Source organism: Pseudoliparis swirei, chromosome 4, assembly GCF_029220125.1.
Source record: "Pseudoliparis swirei isolate HS2019 ecotype Mariana Trench chromosome 4, NWPU_hadal_v1, whole genome shotgun sequence".
Lineage (NCBI taxonomy): Eukaryota > Metazoa > Chordata > Actinopteri > Perciformes > Liparidae > Pseudoliparis > Pseudoliparis swirei.
In genome coordinates this window covers 6,150,332-6,169,201 of record NC_079391.1, presented here as the reverse complement: position 1 = coordinate 6,169,201, position 18,870 = coordinate 6,150,332, and positions in this window count along the sequence as shown.

The following is an 18,870-nucleotide window of genomic DNA, read 5'->3' as shown; positions in this document are numbered from 1 at the left end:
TAAGACATAATATAACTGTATTACATTGCCATGTACATTATATGTATTCTCCTGTACACATTAACATAGTTCTCTGTGATAAAATACATTTGCAATAATTATAGATTTAGAATGTGTAATAAATCTACTTTCCCTTACCGATGTAGATAATGTGTAAAAAGAAGTGTAATCTTAAAGATCACTGCCGTCACATCACAGATCACAAAGAAGCTGGCCGGCCACGGCAGGGGGACAGCTCTCTGGGTGACCTCCATCGGCAATGAGGTCGGCCAGATAGTGAACAGTGTCCTGACGGTGCAGGAGGGGCCGGGACTGGACGTGATGGTCTCCGGAGTGATGGAGCGGTACCGCCAGGCCGCTGTCCCACCCCCACTGGTGCTTTACATCGACTGTGGCTGCTGTATAAATGAAGGGTTGAGCAAGCTGCAGACCAGGTTTGCAGCTTGGCCAGACCTCCACATACGGCTGGACATAAGGCACTTTATGCGGAGGCTGGCTGTCGGCTGCACTACCGATGCTCACACCCTCTATCCCATCTTCATGAGCAGCTTGTCAGCCTGTATCTTTGAGTGGGACGCAGGGGACGTCACTCTGTTGCGGCAGGCAAAGAGAGAGCAGCTCTGGCAAGAGGGTGTGCCAGGAATTACTGATCGCCTGGTGGACACGCGTATCAGTAAGAAGGAGCTGAGCCAGTACTGCCGTAGGAGGACACGCGGTGTGGAGGCCACCATCAAACTCCTCGAGCAGCTGCTACATACTCTGGGTGGGGAAAGGGGAAGAGACCTCATGGGGGTGCCACTGCTGGACCAGGCACGCATGGAGCACATTTGGCGTGTGCAAAAGCGCCACGTGGGGTGCATCCAGGACGTTCCAGGTGTGCCGCTCTACACAAAGGTCGGAACGACCACTAAGAGTCGGGTCATCCTAACACGATACCGCTGTGCCAGAGGGTCCACATCCCTGGAGTCCTTTCACCTCCACTTGAACAGGTTCATTCCAGGTTAGTGTCTCTCGTGTTTAAAAAAAAAAACTTTTAGGTTATGTTTGAAAGCATTATTCAGATTGGAAAGCATTAAAAACATTTCTTTTCATTCCAGGAACTAGTGCAAATGCGCTGAATTTCCAGTTGTATCTCCTGGAAGGCCTGAACAGGTGGAACCAGGATCGGGCGACTGCAGCGGTGACCAGCAAGCCGTCATCGTTCTTGACGTACGCCGGTGACGTGACACACTGTGTCAACACCAACACACTGAAGGTGTTTGGTCGGGCATTTGTGCCAACCTTCAGGCCACCTTCGAAATACACTGGTATGTATTGTTAAATACCTGGCTACATAATAATTTTGTCGGTTGTAACGTAATTCAGAATTGACAGCCTGGAAGAGCTTATACAATACTACGAGTCTGCTATAGTTCTCTCCTTTAGGGAGATGTTTATTCACTGATCAAAAGCAAAGTACAAATGCTCACCTGCGATTGCAATCACACGGGGAGCTCTCCTCAACACACCTGTCTAGCCCCAGGAACCCACGCTTCTCCCCAGCCCATCAAGATTCCATCCCTTCCCCCCAGATCTCGTCACAGGAGCATATCCCATCCCTCTTACCCCCGGGTGGGGGCTGTCTGTTGGCCGTGCGTCCCTCTTGGTATGTGTAAATATTGATAACAAGTGTGAATGTTGAATACGGTCAGGCGTGTAGCTGCCCTTGAGCTGCAGACACAATATCTCTGTCTCCTCACAGGCAAAGTGCCGTCTCTTCTGATGTTTTGCCGGAACCTAGACATTACGGTCCCTTCAATAAATCAGATTAATATTAACACGGTTATATGTATGCTTTGACTAAAACTAGTGGTGTTTGTTTGTCTTTTTAAGCTGGGGTTTCTGCTCTTTTTCATAGGTGAGCTTATCGGGGTTGATTATTTGTTGAGTCAGACTGGCCAGCCCCTTAAAATACTCCCTGACTCAGAGGAGACAGACAATATGCTGGAGGATGTGAACGAGAGAGAGGAAGAAGAAGAAGGAGAAGACGAGGGCTTCCAGGAAGACACAGTGTCAAGTCTCCTGGATGACCCAAGCTTCACTGACTCTTCTCAGCCTGCAGCCACCTATCTGCTCTTCCAGACTCCTGCCTCCTCCCTGCCTGCTGCGTCCACCTCCCAGCCTGCTAACTCCTCCTCCCAGCCTCCTGCCTCCTTCTTCCAGCCTCCTGCCTCCTCCCAGGCTGCTACCTCCTCCTTCCAGCCTCCAGCCTCCTTCCAGCCTCCTGCTTCCTCCCAGGCTGCTACCTCCTCCTTCCAGCCTCCAGCCTCCTTCCATCCTCCTGCTTCCTCCCAGGCTGCTACCTCCTCCTTCCAGCCTCCAGCCTCCTTCCAGCCTCCTGCTTCCTCCCAGGCTGCTACCTCCTCCTTCCAGCCTCCAGCCTCCTTCCAGCCTCCTGCTTCCTCCCAGGCTGCTACCTCCTCCTTCCAGCCTCCTGCCTCCTCCCAGGCTGCTACCTCCTCCTTCCAGCCTCCTGCCTCCTCCCAGGCTGCTACCTCCTCCTCCCAGTCTGCTAGTTCCTCCTTCCATCCTGCTGCCATCATACCGCAGCCAGGTGTCTCCTCAGAGTCCGAGGTATATAAATACATCATTTTGTATAGATAAATAAAATCACTGTATCTGTCTTTTGTCCCATTGCTTACTTTCCTCAAATTGTGTGACTAATCCTTCTCTGATTTGTCCAGGCTGTGGATAATTCGTGCATGCCAGGGTTGGACAAGGTGGACAAGTTGGCAGAGTGTCTGGTGGAGTTGAGGAACCAGTCCTCCATGGCTCTGAGCAACCAGACGGTGAGGAACATTTATTGTCATTGACATATTTGATTCTCTCTCTGTGCCGAGTAATTCATATTCAAACTCATTGATTCAGATTTATTTTCTTCTCATGCACCGTGTTCTCTCTATCACTCTCTCTTTGCATAGGCAAGCAACATTGTTGCTCTGTGGCAGAACCTGGATGAGTATGATAAAAAAAGAATCATATTCTCTGCCAGGCACCAGAGTCGGCTGGACACGGGAAGGTTCAAGTCCTGCAAAAAAAAGCAGGACTTCACTCCAGGGGTGGAAAGTTTGAAGAGGCACAGCCTGACAACCATTGGCCCACTTGCACAGTGGCCTGACTGCTGCCGCCTGATAGAGACTATATTTATCAGGCTCTGCTCTATTCACCGTAGTCCCAAGAAGAAGGGGGCTGGCACGCTGTCCAGATGGCTGCTAATCCTGGATGACTATCGTAAAGTCAGGCAGTGCATTCTTGACAACGGGATAGTCATGCAGGAGACCACCCTGCAGCTGGTGGACGTGAGCCATACAACCCTGGTGCAGTGGCACAATAAGAGGGTGAAGAAGCAGGACAATGCAGTTGTCATACAAGGGCTAAATATGCCCAGTCCAATGTCCCTGGCAGCTCACCCTCTTATTTGTGCCACTCAACCACCAGCATCAACACCCACCTTGCCGAGCCCGGCACACCTCTATACGCTGCCCAGCAGCACTGTCGGACAGGCCAGGTTAAAGAGGAAGTCGGAGCGGCAGCTCTTTCCTGCTCCATCCCTGGCCCCTCAGCTGGTGGTTCGACAGCCACCTTTCCTTCTCCCATCCAATGCCACAAGGCAGTTGTTCCCCGCTTCACCCTCGGTCCCTCAGAGGCTTGTTCCTGCTCTGGCTCCTGCTCCTGGCCCTGCTCCTCGCCCTGCTCCTGGCCCTGCTCCTGGCCCTGCCACTGCTCCTGCCACTGCTCCTGGCCCTGCTCCTGGCCCTGCTCCTGGCCCTGCTCCTGGCCCTGCCACTGCTCCTGGCCCTGCTCCTGGCCCTGCCACTGCTCCTGCCACTGCTCCTGGCCCTGCTCCTGGCCCTGCTCCTGGCCCTGCTCCTGGCCCTGCTCCTGGCCCTGCCACTGCTCCTGGCCCTGCTCCTGGCCCTGCCACTGCTCCTGCCACTGCTCCTGGCCCTGCTCCTGGCCCTGCTCCTGGCCCTGCCACTGCTCCTGGCCCTGCTCCTGGCCCTGCTCCTGGCCCTGCCACTGCTCCTGGCCCTGCTCCTGGCCCTGCCACTGCTCCTGGCCCTGCTCCTCGCCCTGCCACTGCTCCTGGCCCTGCTCCTACTTCTGCTCCTGCCCGCAGAAAACTTTTAAGAAAAGTACTGCACAATACGTGCAAAAAATGCGGGCAGTTCAGGACTGCAGAGACTGGGCACAGCCAGTACAAGGGGGTCATTTACTGCCCCTCAGTAGAGACAGTTCCAAAGGAGCAGTGGTTGGAAAGCAGGAGAAAGAAATAACTTTGGACATTAATTTTGTATATAGTTGTTTAATATGTTTAGGTGTTCTATTATAATGTGGTGTTTTGTATATTGTGTCCGTATCTTATTTTAATAAATCATTGCATTTCTCATACGTTTTGCTTTCAAACTCTTGTTTTCAAGTGACTAATATCTCTCCAATACTCTGATTAGAGTAAAAGCTACAATATTGTTTTGTTAGACTGACCAGTTTTCATCACTTTTACCCAGGGCCACAGTAACTCAAATGAGAGATAATAGAATTACAATGTATATATCAATACTATCTCAGTTCTCTGTTCATGTTCAAATTATAGATAACGTCAATACCTTGAGTAAACAAGGGGCGTTTTATTTAAAACGTGTGTATTAACAGGTCATCTGCATTGGATACATCATAAGTAAAGTATGGAAATTGTATTTCATACTAACATAACAGTTAATTGCATTACACACGTCAATATCGGGCAACAAAAGCACTTTTAATATGAATATCATAAATCTCCATCCTGCTGGTGTCGGGATTTGAACCCGGCTCACTTTCTTTCCTCTCTCTCTCTCTTTCTCCTCTCTCTCCCCCTTCTCCCCCTTTTCCTTTTTCTTCCCCCTCTCCCTTGATGGACTATTGTTCCCCAGCTTCAGCGCACGGTGCAAGCCGGTTAGACCAGGCAGCAGTTATTTGGTCTTCGCAAGACCGTGTCCACACCCCGCAGACTCGGGGGCGCCACATCTTGTTTTTCTCAGGCTGAGCCCAGCAGACATCCTTCGTGTGGTCTCCAGAGGAGATCGGCTCATGTCTGTCGACTTAAGGGAGGCCTTTTGTCAGGCTCCTAGAATGCTTCACAGACGGTTGCTCTGTTATGCTTTCCAAAGCCGTTATTCCCAGGCTTCTTCCATGTGGACTTCCCCAGGAGTTTCTACAAAAGGGGCATTACTGCCGCCCTGCAATCCCCAGGGCGTGAGGAAACTGCCATCCTGGACGATCTGGCTATGTGCGCCATACCCATTTAGGGCCACACAGTGCATTACTTGCACTCTCTCACGCCGCCCGGTTGGGCCTTCGTGAACAAACAACTGTCTGAGCCATTCTCAGAGCATAACCTTTATTGGTGTGGCTCTAGATGCAGCCACTAAGCGGGCCTGGCCGTCACTCAGACAGGTGGACAGCATCCTCTGCAGCCTTCCCCTCTGAGGGGGCAGATGGCTGTCTTTTATCCTCTCTTCTTGCCTATCGGGTAAATTGACAGCTGCATCAGCTGTCTTACACTCTTTCTCACGCTGCCCGGTTGGGCCTTCGTGAACATAAAGAGTTTTCTGAGCCATTCTCGGAGCACAACCTTCGTTGGTATAGCTCTAGAGGCAGCCACTAAGTGGGCCTGCCCGTCACTCAAGCAGGTAGATACTCTCTGAGGGGGCAGGCAGTGGTCTTTTATCCCTTTTTCCTTGCCTATGGGGCAATGCTTGGGCTGCTGTCGCGGTGCCCTTCGCATGAAGGGCCTAACAGCCTCGCCAGGGCCACAGGCACAAGATGGGGTCACAGTGGTGCCTCGGCTCTATCCCGTGAGGGTGAGAGCATACCCGTCAGAGGGTATCCCCAGGGAAGGGGTCCGCCCCACCGGGAGGTCGCCACAGCAGACTCCCGCCTCTCAAGGTGGGCGCAGTCTGGCGGTACAGGACTTCCAGAGGACAGTCTATTCGCGACACTTGGGTCTGGAGCCACAGGCCATGCACCTAGCGCTCAAACAGTTCCTGCCATACTTGGGAGGAATATATACTTGTTGGGCGAGACATCGCCTCAACCACGGGTTGGCTTGAACCTCCAGGGGCCCTAGGGCGGCAGAGCTGCTACGAAGCTCCCGTGCCCTTCTGATTTTCTTACTCCGGTAACCCTTCACCTGACCAATTGTCGGGCGAGGTAGCGACCAGGAGGACGGAACCAGGCGTTCCCACATTTCCGCTGATCTTGCCAACCACTCGGGGTTTTTCAACAGGGCCACCGAATTTTGCTGGTGGCCCCCTTGTGTCCAGCCAGGACTTGGTTCCCCTGGCTGCACAGACTTCGCTGTGAGACGCCACGGTGCCTCGCTGACATGCGGGACCCTAGCACAGCTAGATGGTGGGACCTGCCATCCCGATCCCGGCCGTGCCCAACAAAGGGCTTGGCCGCAGGACAGCAGAAGCAGCTGAACAGAATCAGTCCAGAGGACTATTCTAAATGCCGGAGTGCCATCCGTCTACGAGACGTGCAGACCGAAGCCGCGTCCCGACCAGCGGACGGAGGGACCCAGTACGGTGCCTCGTGCCTACGGTACTCACGCCTCCGTCATCCCTTCTAGTTAAGGGCATGACTGCCTCTATCCTGAGGGACTACATAGCTGCCATTTCAGGGCAGCATGCTAAAGCCGACAAGGATGCGGAACAGCCACAAGCTGGTGTCCCTCTTCATAAGGAGGGCCTCAGTGACTATCCCCTGAGCCCCCCCCCCCCCGAGGGCTCCTCCAGGACTTGCCCGGGGTACTGGACACCCTATGCTCGCCTCCCTTGGCAGAGGCAGAGCTGTGGTTGCCGTCGGCAAAGACCTTTCATTCTTGCCATAACTGCGGCAGAGCAAGTAGGCAAGCTACACGCCCTGTCGGTCAATGAGCCTTGTCTGAGGGGAACTCAGAGGGCTCGGGTGTCACACTGCGGCCTAAAGCAGTGGCTTCCCCCAAAGGTGCTGGCACGCTCCGGTCTCAACCAGCCTGTCCAGCCTGCACAGCTTGGCCACCATAACTAGTCAGTTAGGGTGGATCTAAGAAGGGCTATGCCACTGCAGAACAGTGCCTGTTCCACTAGATAGTGGAGGCCATTGCCTGGGCATAGGTGGTGAACGTCCGTGCTCTGCCATCCAGAGCAGGGTGTTGTTCTACCAACGGCGTTCCCACATCACGGGCGACCCGAAGAGGTATGCCCGTAGGGAATATATGTGCATATGTATGCAACAGCCTCAGGGGCATCGTTGTGCACATTCACCAGAAACTACAGAGTGAACGGGAACACCCTCCATGCATTGCAGGTGGTCCAAATCCTCTGCTTGAGTCATATGAGGTAGTTTCCTTGGGATTCCTCGTGACTCTGCTGGTATAAGTCATCCAGTGCTAAGCACCGCCTCTGGCGGTCAGGAAGGATGAAATAGAACGCAAGTTACGTATGTAACTATGGTTCTATGAATCCTGGATGACCGCCAGAGTTCTTAGTCACTCGGAATCTCGTGAGTTCGCGAGAAGATTCCGTAGAACTGATCTCTGGATGACACCGGAACTTATACCCGGTGGGCGGGTCATCCGAGGTCACGGGTGACTTTGTTGTTATTAATACTCGACCTGCTATGCGCAAGACGGAAGATATCCAGTGCTAAGCACCGCCTCTGGCGGTCATCCAGGATTCATAGAACCATAGTTACATACGTAACTTGCGTTGCAGAGCTACACCCTTTTTAGTTTGGGTATGTCATTTTGAGCAGAAACCTTAAAGATCGTGTGGGGGTTCAAAAGGTTAAGATGAGTCCATTCCATTACATTACATTTATTTATCTATTTCAGTTGCAATTCTCCAAGTAAGGTTATGTCAGTAAAAAAACCAACGTACGGAATCGTGGGATCTTATTTAAGTCCATTAAATATGAGCAACTTGATAATTTCCATTCCCTGTTAGCAACACGCTAATCCCCCTGTTTACCGAGCCCCGTCAGCGCTGCACATGTTCACGTACCGGCCCAGTAGCATCATGGCAATTTGTGAGACGGTCACGAAATGCAATCTATTGATTTTGAGCACACGGACGCACATTGTGCTTTTTTTCCCTTCCTGCGTAGCTCAGCTCGAAAAATAATTCACGATCGATTGGAATCCTTCAGAGCTGGTGACGCAATTAGAAAATTAGCAGGAGCACTTATGGTGGGCGGCAGGGTCAGTCGATGGGTCCAAACAAACACACGACCTACGTGTGTTCAGCGCTGTGATTCCCAAAGTGTTGTGGTGAATTGATCCTGAACCTAACTATAGGTTGTTGGTGCCTAAACCTAAATGTAAGCAGTTATTTTAAGCCCAAACATGATGACTGTTATTGCCTTCTTTTCTTGTGTTGTAGCATAACATCGTTCCGAGGGACTTGAAAAGCACTATTATTATTTTTTTATATATATATATATATACACACACTATTACTAATATTATACTCTACTAAAGGACTATTCGTGTCACGCAATACGAAAGCAATGGATCAAATTTCGTGACTACTACAAACTTCCATGAGATTGTGTTGGACCTAAACACAGACACATATCTATATATAGATGTATAGATATAGATATATAACAACCGGAATGACAAACTGACTGTTAATTGTCCACACACTTTAAACTGTTTCCAGTCTTGAACAGATGGAGTTGAGTGTTCCTCCTGGCAACAGTAATACAAGGAGGTCCATGTTTCAAAGGTTATTTTCTTTTTTTGGGTGGGAAAAAAGACGACGTGAAACAGTGAGTGTCTGAGTGCTGGTAACCGTAATGCTTCCTGTAATGTTACCTAATAAACCTTCATGAGGGTATTACAGTCTTGTTGCAGGCGGGGATTACTTTTTTTCACACAAAACGTCGTGACTGAATTTTCCAAAAAACGGTTAAAAGGAAAATATTTCCATGGGATGCTAGATTGAGTATTTCCTCTTCAAAACAAAATTAAAAAAGTAAATGCTGTGGCACACACCTTGCACTGTCCACGAGTAATTGAATCCAAGCGCTCCGGTGGACTTTTTGTCATATGACGAACACTCGCTATGTTTCTTTGCATGTTTTGTGGTGTCAAAAGTTTCGCCAAACAGCTTCGAAGTGAAACTTCTGAGTAACTTTTTGAGGACTGTAACTCACAGTGAAAAGCATCATCTTCATATTGAGTGTGTTTTGGGAAACAGTGCATTAGTCACAGTGATAGTACTGACTAAGATGTTACAGCATATTTTATATGTATTGATCCATTATGGAAACAAATTTGAAATTCACCTTTCACCAGAACTAGAGAGAGAGATATCAAACAGGGCTGAGTGTTGTATATCTCTGCCATGTACTAAAGTATTTCAGAGGAACATATATTTGAAATATGACTCTGAAAGGTATGAATAAACATCAATGAAATAAGTTATTATCGTTTGTTGTTCCTCTTGTATGACAAGGGAATATACTTTTAGGGTAGTACATGTATTCCTTCTCTGGCGAAGAGATAACTGAGGAGAGTAATACCGCTCTACATGTCTGCACACTAAGTGTGAAGCTACTGCGAGGATTAGTTTATTAAACTGGAGACGAGATAAACAGCGAGCCTCACTGAGCCTTACTCCGAATGGATCACCTCTTAAGCTCACACATAAACGTATTAATCTGTACTCAATCTGAAGTGGGCCGAACACAAGGTTCTGCCTCACGGAGGGTTATGTGTGGAAGTTTTTTGTGACCGGTTGCGGTAACTTTCTGTAATATCGTTTGCACACACGTAAAAACATGAAAGAAATGATGACAAAAAAGCAGCAGTCAAACTAACTAATCAGTGGACAATAATCCAATAAAAACATATATATACATATATGTATATATATGTATATATATTAGGGCTGTCAGCTTTAACGCGTTAATCTATGCGATTAATTTGGCCGCGTTAACGCACTAAAATATTTTAACGCAATTAACACAACTTTGTTTACTTCCGGTGTTCGTTGAAGTTTTTACACTCAAACCGAGTGTCAAACCGCGGCAGTACGGTTTAACACTGTTTCCGTTTTTAAAACAATTATTTCTCCGCGAAAATAAGGAGCAGAAATCAGTTTAAACTCGTGGATGAATCAGTCGGGTTTCCTCCTGCTCCTCCTTCCTCCCGTCTCCCCCTCTGATACACAGAGGAACGAGGGGCGACGTGTCGGGTGACGCGGCGCGGAGAGAACTCGTCACACGAAACCTTCAACGTGATTTGTCAATCCGTTTGTCTGTCAACATTTAGCGGGAAAAAAAACCAATGAACACTCAGTAAATCACAAAGGACCTCCCACCACACAGGTAAGGCTCTATAATAGCCTGTCAGTCAGAATCAGAATCAGAATCAGAAACAGTTTTATTGCCAGGAATGTTTACACAAACGAGGAATTTTTTTTGGTGGAAGGTGCAACATTTGGACATGACAAACAAACAACAATCAACACGACAGAAAGACAACAAATAATGTGAAAGTGTTTGGGTGTGTGCTTCAAGTGGTGTGTTTTAGTTAAAAGTGTATGTTACGCGTGGCGTGTGTTTAAGTTAAAGTGCATGCAAATAAAGTGGCATGTGTGTGGAGGAGGCCTCAAGTTAAAGTGCATGTTAAAGTGACGTGTGTGGAGGAGGGAAGAAGAAGGAGGAGGGAGGAGGAGTGGGAGGAAGAGGAAGAGGAAGGAGCGGGAAGAAGGAGGAGAGGAAGGTGGAAGAAGAGGTGGTAGTCCTGGGGGTGACAGTCAGTCAGTCCCGGGTTCCATTGATGAGCCCGACTGCCGACGGGAAAAAACTTTTGGTGTGGCGGGTGGTCTTTGTCATGATGGACCGCAGCCTCCTCCCGAGGAGGGACTCGAACAGGAGTGTCCAGGGTGGGAGGGTCAGCGACAATCTTTCTGGCCCGCTTCAGTGACCTGGATGTGCACAGGACCTGCAGCGAAGGCAGATTGCAGCCGATAACCCTCTCGGCCGAGCGGATGATGCTCTGCAGCCTGCGCTTGTCTTTGGCTGTGGCTGCAGGGTGCCAGACGGTGATGGAGGAGCAGATGATGGACTCAACGATGGCCGTGTAGAATTGTACCATCATTCTCCCTGGCAGGTTGAATTTCCTCAGCTGCCTCAGGAAGAACATCCTCTGCTGGGCCTTCTTGGTGATGGAGCCGATGTTCAGCTCCCACTTGAGGTCCTGGGTGATGATGGAGCCCAGGAAGCGGACGGACTCCACAGCGTCGACGGGGGAGTCACACAGGATGAGAGGGGCGGGTGGGGCTGCATTCCTCCTGAAATCCACAACCATCTCCACTGTCAGAGAGCAGAGAACACCAGGACAACTGAGCCTCATTGAATAGAGCTGAGATTGTTCTGGAATGTTTCATGTATAACACGTGGGTATGTGTCATATGCAAACGCCTTTAAAAGGCACATTTAAATTTTTTTGTAAAATGGAGAACATGCCCCCAGCCTCCAGAGGGTTAACGTGACATATGTGAATGTCAGTCAGTTACCAAGGCCACTGGTTCTGCTGCTGTTCAGTGTTAAGGATGACAGGACCAATGGGGTCTCAATATACTTCTTTTTTTTAACGAATCTGATGTTTCACTGAAGAAACAATTTATCATCCACAATATTAAATACCTCGCTGGCACTTTATAGGAAGGAGCCTCTTTGAAAACACAGCTCTGTGTTAAGTTTGGTCTTTAAAAAGAATGAACTTTTAACTTTTAATTGCGATTAATCGCGATTAATGAATTTCAAAATGTGCGATTAATTAGTTAATTTTTTTTAATCGATTGACAGCCCTAATATATATATAAATATGTGTTTTTATTGTATATACGTAGAAAAAAAGAAAAAGATAAATACATACACACACGCCCACAACTTTTAAAATGCGTCCACTGAGTCTCACTGTAACCGATCATATAGGATCAATAGATTTAAAAAAATTATGAAACTGATGTGACGCTAATGTCACATCTCAGACATCAGATCGAGTCACAGGCAGCAACGGTGGATTCTAGTCTGGCCTTTGAAATGGAGTTCAAGTAGTTCTTTCAAGTACATTTTCAGCCAGAAAGACCGTCTTATTGTCTGGAACAAATCTTTCATTCAATCACATGGAAAGATGAAGTATCTCTTGGGGATGTGTGACGTACTTACACTGGTGCACTAGTGCCGCCTGTATTACTAGGAAATGCATCTACAGAAGTGTTACCGCTTCCTAAAGATCCACATTACTACACACACTTCATCACACAGTGTACGTGATTGAGACTGTCACAGCTCAGCTCCACCCCCTCCTCACTCTATTCCTCAGCCACGCCCACCTCGTCAGTCTAACTCCCTTCACCTGTTCACCCACCTGCCTCTGATCACTAATCAAGTCCGTATTTAGGCTCCTCCCTACCAGACACACACATTGCCAGATTGTTCTTTGTTTTTTTTCTTCGTGCCAGACTCTCCAGCACTTGTTCACAGACCGAGCTCGTGTTGCCGACCCTGCCTGTTACATTTAACCCGCTGGCCTTCTGTTTAATCGTTATTCTGCCTTCTGTTTCTGGAGCTTTAAATAAAAGGTCAAAGATCCCTGGAATCGTGTGTTTGTATTTGGGTCCAGACACGGGCGTCGTTAGGCTTATTTTAGGGGGGCAAGTGAACTTTTAAGTCCAGGTAGTCACAGAATGTGGCAATCGATAGTTAACATTTAGGTTTACTTGAGGCAAATAAAAGGGAATAACAGCGTGCTGTTTGGTTAGAAACCGTCTCCATTGTGAAGGAGCCAATTTGAAATACAAGAAATCTCTCTATTCTTTGCATTAATAGATATTATTATATTTTTCTTCATTGATTGCTATATTTGACACTGAACTATAGTTCATCTTTATAATTATAATAATTCGAACTATTATAGCGCTTTTTTAGATGCACAAAGCTGCTTTACATTGGGGACAAACGGAACAAAACAAAAATGGAAAGTCAAAGCAAGGACGATGAGGATGCTGAGGAAGCCATCGGCAGAGAGAAACATGTCGTTTGTGATTTTCAGAAGGGAGGTTTCAGTGCTGTGTTTTGAACGGAAGCCGGATTGGAAGGGTTCATCGAGATTATGGAGACTGAGGTGGGATTTGAGTTGATATGGAACAGATCTTTCAAGGATTTTCGACAGGAAGGGGAGGTTAGAGATGTGACGGCAGTGGTTGGGGATATCGGGGTCAAGACCAGGTTTTCAGCACGGGGTTGACAGCAGGGAGCTTAAGTGTGTCTGTGGAAGAGGGGGATGAGACCAGAGGACATTGAGGAGTTGATGTTTGTGATGAGAGTGAGGGGAGGCAGTCCTTTACTAAGGAAGAGGGGAGGGGGTCGAGGGCACGGGTGGAGGTCTTCACGATGGAGACGATGGAGGAGACGTCCGTTTCAGTGATTGAACTGAGGGATGAGAGCGAGTGGCTGTGAGAGGTAGTGGAGGTTGAAGAGGCAGCCAGCCGGTTGTGTATTTAGATGATTTTGTTGTTGTAGAATATAAATGAGTTTCATTTGCTGGTGGTGAAGGAGGTGGAGATGGTGTCCATGGGTTTGTGGAGTTTGTTGACCGTGGAGAACAGCGTTTTGAGGTTGTTTGGATGAGGGAGACAGTGGGGGAGGAAGTCGAAATGGGGGTGATTTGTTTATTTGTTTATTTATTGGATCCCCATTAGCTGACGCCTTAGCGACCGCTAATCTTCCTGGGGTCCACAGAAAGGACAAAATACAATACATACAAAAACATACAAAACATATCGTGAAACCAAGTTAAAAATAGTACAACAAAGTAAAAAATAATAAAAATGGTGCAGTCAGATGCTCAGTACAGTTGAAGGATAAGATATACGTTATGTTATGCAAATCAACTTAAGTCATACAAAGAAAAAGAAAATCAGATGACTAAAAAGCAATAGAATACGTCAAGTGGTGAATGTTCTTAGGTGCGCCTTTAATTGTTTTTTGAATGATAAATAGTTACTTATGCAAGTTAAACGAGGAGGCAGTAGGTTCCAAGCGGTAATTGCACGATAGATAACGGTACGTTTGAGGAGGTTAGTTCTTGGGGTTGGTGGTATCAATTGACCTAAAATAGCATTCCTTGTGTTATGGTTATGTCTGTTAAATGTGTATTGTAACTGATTGAAGAAATATACCGGTGTCTGATTAAATACTACTTTCCTGAAAAACATGAGAAGACAAAAGTGAAGTTGAGTTTCAACTGAGAACCATGATGGCAGCCAAGGAGGAGGAGAGCGGGGGGGTTGATGGATTTGATGTTGCGGTGCGGCGCTGCTCAACATGGTGGATGGGGATGTCTATGTCCAGGGTCATAACCAGGTGGTCAGAGATGGTGAGGTCAATGCTGAAAAAAAAAAAAAAAAGTGCAGTGGTGGGCGCACTAACAGACCCGTTAATGCCACTCCCCTTGGGGCTTAGCCCCCCCTTTCTTTGAATCCTACATTACAATCTGTCCAGAACTGTCTGAAAGGGAGGAGCCTAAATAGGGACGTGGCTGTCGAGGTGGTGCCCAGCGAATAATGTGGGCTACGTAGACAACTGGAAGACTTTCTGGGGAAAACCTGATCTGATGAGGAGAGACGGCATTCATCCCACGTTGGACGGAGCGCGTCTCATTTCTGCGAATATGACCAAATTGATCACCGGACTTAATCTATGACAACCCAGGGTTCAGATCAGGAACCGGGAGCAGAGTTGTAGTTTAACACCCTTCTCTGCTCTTCCATTCGAGCAGTTACCCACCCTTGACTTTAGAGTAGAGACTGTGTCTGTCCCACGGCCACTTCAATTAAATAAATCAAAAGTAAGCAGAAGAGGAGTCGTACACAATAACCTTATACAAGTTAACACCATTATTTCAGCAGTGCAACAAAATAGGTCTATTAAATGTGGTCTCCTAAATATTCGATCTCTGTCATCTAAAGCTGTGTTACTGAATGATTTAATATCAGATAATCACATTGATTTATGTTGCCTAACTGAAACCTGGCTGAGCCATGAAGAATATGTCTGCCTGAATGAATCGACTCCTCCAAGTCATATTAATACTCACATTCCTCGAGGCACCGGTCGAGGAGGTGGAGTAGCAGCCATCTTTGAATCGAGCCTATTAATTAATCCTCAACCAAAATTACACTACACCTCATTTGAAAGCCTTGTTCTTAGTCTTTCACATCCAACCTGGAAAACACTACAGCCAATTGATTTGTGATTCTGTACCGCCACCAGGTCCATATTCAGAGTTTATATCTGAATTCTCAGAATTTATATCAAGTTTGGTTCTTAAAACCGATAAAGTTATTATTGTTGGAGATTTTAATATCCATGTGGATGTTGATAATGATTGCCTTAGTGCTGCATTCATCTCCTTGTTGGACTCGATTGGCTTCTGTCAGAGAGTACAGAAACCCACTCACAGCTTTGGCCACACGCTTGATCTTGTTCTTACTTATGGCTGACATTGAGCATTTGAACGCCTTCCACAGAATCCTCTTCTGTCAGACCACAACCTCATAACTTTTGTATTTATCCTACTGGAGTGTACTACGTTCGTCAAAAGCTTTTACACTAGATGTCTAACTGATAGTGCTGTAGCTAAATTTAAAGAAGCGATTCCTTCTGTATTTGATTCGATACCACGTCTCAATATAACAGAGGACTCCTGGTCTAACTTTAGTCCGTCCCAGATTGATCATCTTGTTGACAGTGCCATAGGCTCTCTGAGAATGACACTGGACTCGATAGCCCCTCTGAAGAAGAAGACAGTGAGGAAGAGGAGGTTTGCTCCCTGGTATAACCCTCAGACCCGCAAACTGAAGCAAACGTCACGAAAGCTTGAACGCATATGGCGTTCAACTAATCTCGAAGAATCCCGCTTAGTTTGGCGAGATAGTCTTAAAACATATAAGAAGGCCCTCCGTAATGCCAGAGCAGCCTATTACTCATCAATAATAGAAAAAAATAAAAACAACCCCAGGTTTCTCTTCAGCACTGTAGCCAGGCTGACAGAGAGTCACAGCTCTGTGGAGCCGAGCATTCCTATAAACCTTAGTGGTAATGACTTTATGAACTTCTTTAATGAAAAGATTTTAACTATTAGGACAAGATTAATAATCTCTTGCCCATAACCAGTGCCAATCTGTCCTCAAGTGGAATGGCCTTGGAAACCGCTGTATGCCCTGGTGTATATTTGAGGATTTTCTCCTATCAACCGTGACCAATTATTTTCAACGGTTTCTACTTCAACACGTCTACCTGTCTCTTGGACCCCATCCCGACGAGGCTGCTTAAAGACGTTTTGCCTTTAATTGGCGGCTCTCTATTAGATATTATCAATGTGTCTCTGCTAACAGGCCACGTACCACACTCCTTCAAGGTGGCTGTTATTAAACCTCTCCTGAAGAAGCCCACTCTGGATCCAGAGGTATTGGCTAACTACAGACCGATCTCTAACCTCCCTTCCTCTCCAAGATCCTTGAGAAAGTGGTCGCAAATCAGTTGTGCGACTTTCTACATCATAATAGTTTATTTGAGAAATTTCAATCAGGATTTAGAAAACACCACAGCACCGAGACGGCACTGGTGAAAATTACAAATGACCTCTTAATGGCAGCAGATAAAGGACTCCTCTCTGTCCTGGTCTTGTTAGACCTTAGTGCTGCATTCGACACCATTGACCATGACATCCTGTTACAGAGACTGGAGCAGTCGATTGGCATTTCAGGCACGGCACTAATTTGGTTTAAATCCTATTTATCAGATCGATCTCAGTTTGTATTTGTAAACGATGACGCCTCGATAACCACCAACGTTAATCACGGAGTTCCACAAGGTTCTGTGCTTGGACCAATTTTATTTACCTTATACATGCTTCCTTTGGGCAATATTATCAGGAAACACTCCATAAACTTTCATTGTTATGCAGATGACACTCAACTATATTTATCGATAAAACCAGAGGAGAGCAACCAACTCTGTAAAATTCAAGCATGTCTTAAAGACATAAAACATGGATGACCTGCAACTTCTTGATGTTAAACTCAGACAAAACCGAAGTAATTTTAATCGGCCCTGAGCACCTCAGAGATCAATTATCTGGTGATGTGGATTCTGTAGACGGCATTGCCCTGGCATCCAACACCACTGTAAAGAATCTTGGCGTTATCTTTGATCAGGACTTGTCCTTTAACTCCCACGTAAAGCAAATCTCAAGGACTGCATTCTTTCATCTACGTAATATTTCAAAAATCAGGCACATCTTGTCTCAAAAGATGCAGAAAAATTGGTTCACGTCCGTTACTTCGAGACTGGATTACTGCAACTCCTTATTAGCAGGCTGCTCTAATAAATCTCTTAGGTCCCTCCAGTTGATCCAGAATGCTGCAGCTCGTGTTCTCACTAAAACTAAGAAAAGAGATCACATCACTCCTGCACTAGCTGCTCTGCACTGGCTCCCAGTAAAATCAAGAATCACTTTTAAAATTCTTCTCTTAACCTACAAAGCCTTGATTGGTGATGCTCCATCATATCTTAAGGAGCTTGTCGTACCATATTGCCCCACTAGAGAGCTACGCTCACTAAATGCGGGACTACTTGTAGTTCCTAGAGTCTTAAAAAGTAGAATGGGAGCCAGAGCCTTTAGTTATCAAGCTCCTCTTTTATGGAACCAGCTTCCAATTTCAGTCCGTGAGGCAGACACAGTCACCTCGTTAAGAGTAGACTTAAGACCTTCCTCTTTGACAGAGCTTATAGTTAGGGCTGAATCAGGTTTGCCCTGGTCCAGCCCCTTGATATGCTGCTATAGGCTTATAGCTGCCGGCGGACGTTTTAGGATGCACTGAGTACCTATCTCCTCTTTTTTTGTCTCCTTAAGGATGAATTTGCATCTCTCAATCACACGTTACTAACTCTGCTTTCTCCCGGAAGTCCTTTTGACTTTACGTCTCATGGGGTCATCGGACCCTATGAGACGGCATAGATCTATCTGCCTGATGGATCGTCTGGGTCGTGGAATTCCTGCTCATGACTACGCCACTGTCCTGTTGAGACTCCGCCCACTTCTCCTCCCCACCGCCATCTGCCTGATGGATCGTGGAGGTCTCCATCGTGGAATATGCCTACTATGAACTATTCATACACTCTGTCATATTCATTGAATGTATTTTAACTCTAAATCTGTCCTTCTGTACACATTACATCTATTGCATCTGTCCATCCTAGGAGAGGGATCCTCCTCTGTTGCTCTCCTCCAGGTTTCTTCCCTTTTTCCCCTGAAGGGTTATTTGGGAGTTTTTCCTGGTCCGATGTGAGGTTTTGGGGCAGGGATGTCTGTGTACAGATTGTAAAGCACTCCGAGACAAATTTGTAATTTGTGAAATTGGGCTATACAAATAAACTGAATTGAATTGAATTGAATTAGTGATCAGAGTGACAGTCAGAGGTGAGGGAAAGGAGGAGGGGTGGATGAGGCTGAAAATAGAGAGCGAAGAACAGAGCTGAACTTAACAGGACGGACAACATCCAATGTTACTTAGATTAAGAAATCCAAACCCACTCGGTGTTTAGAAACTAATGTTTGACGTGTTTTGTTTGATGTTTATGATCATTGAACAGACAGACAGATCCAGTGCACAGCAGCATGTACATAATAGAAATGATAGGGAATTAATATATTGCTAAACTGATTTCTGCATTTGCTGGATAACGACTTTCCTGCCGGCTCCTAACTGCCGTATGGCAAGGAAC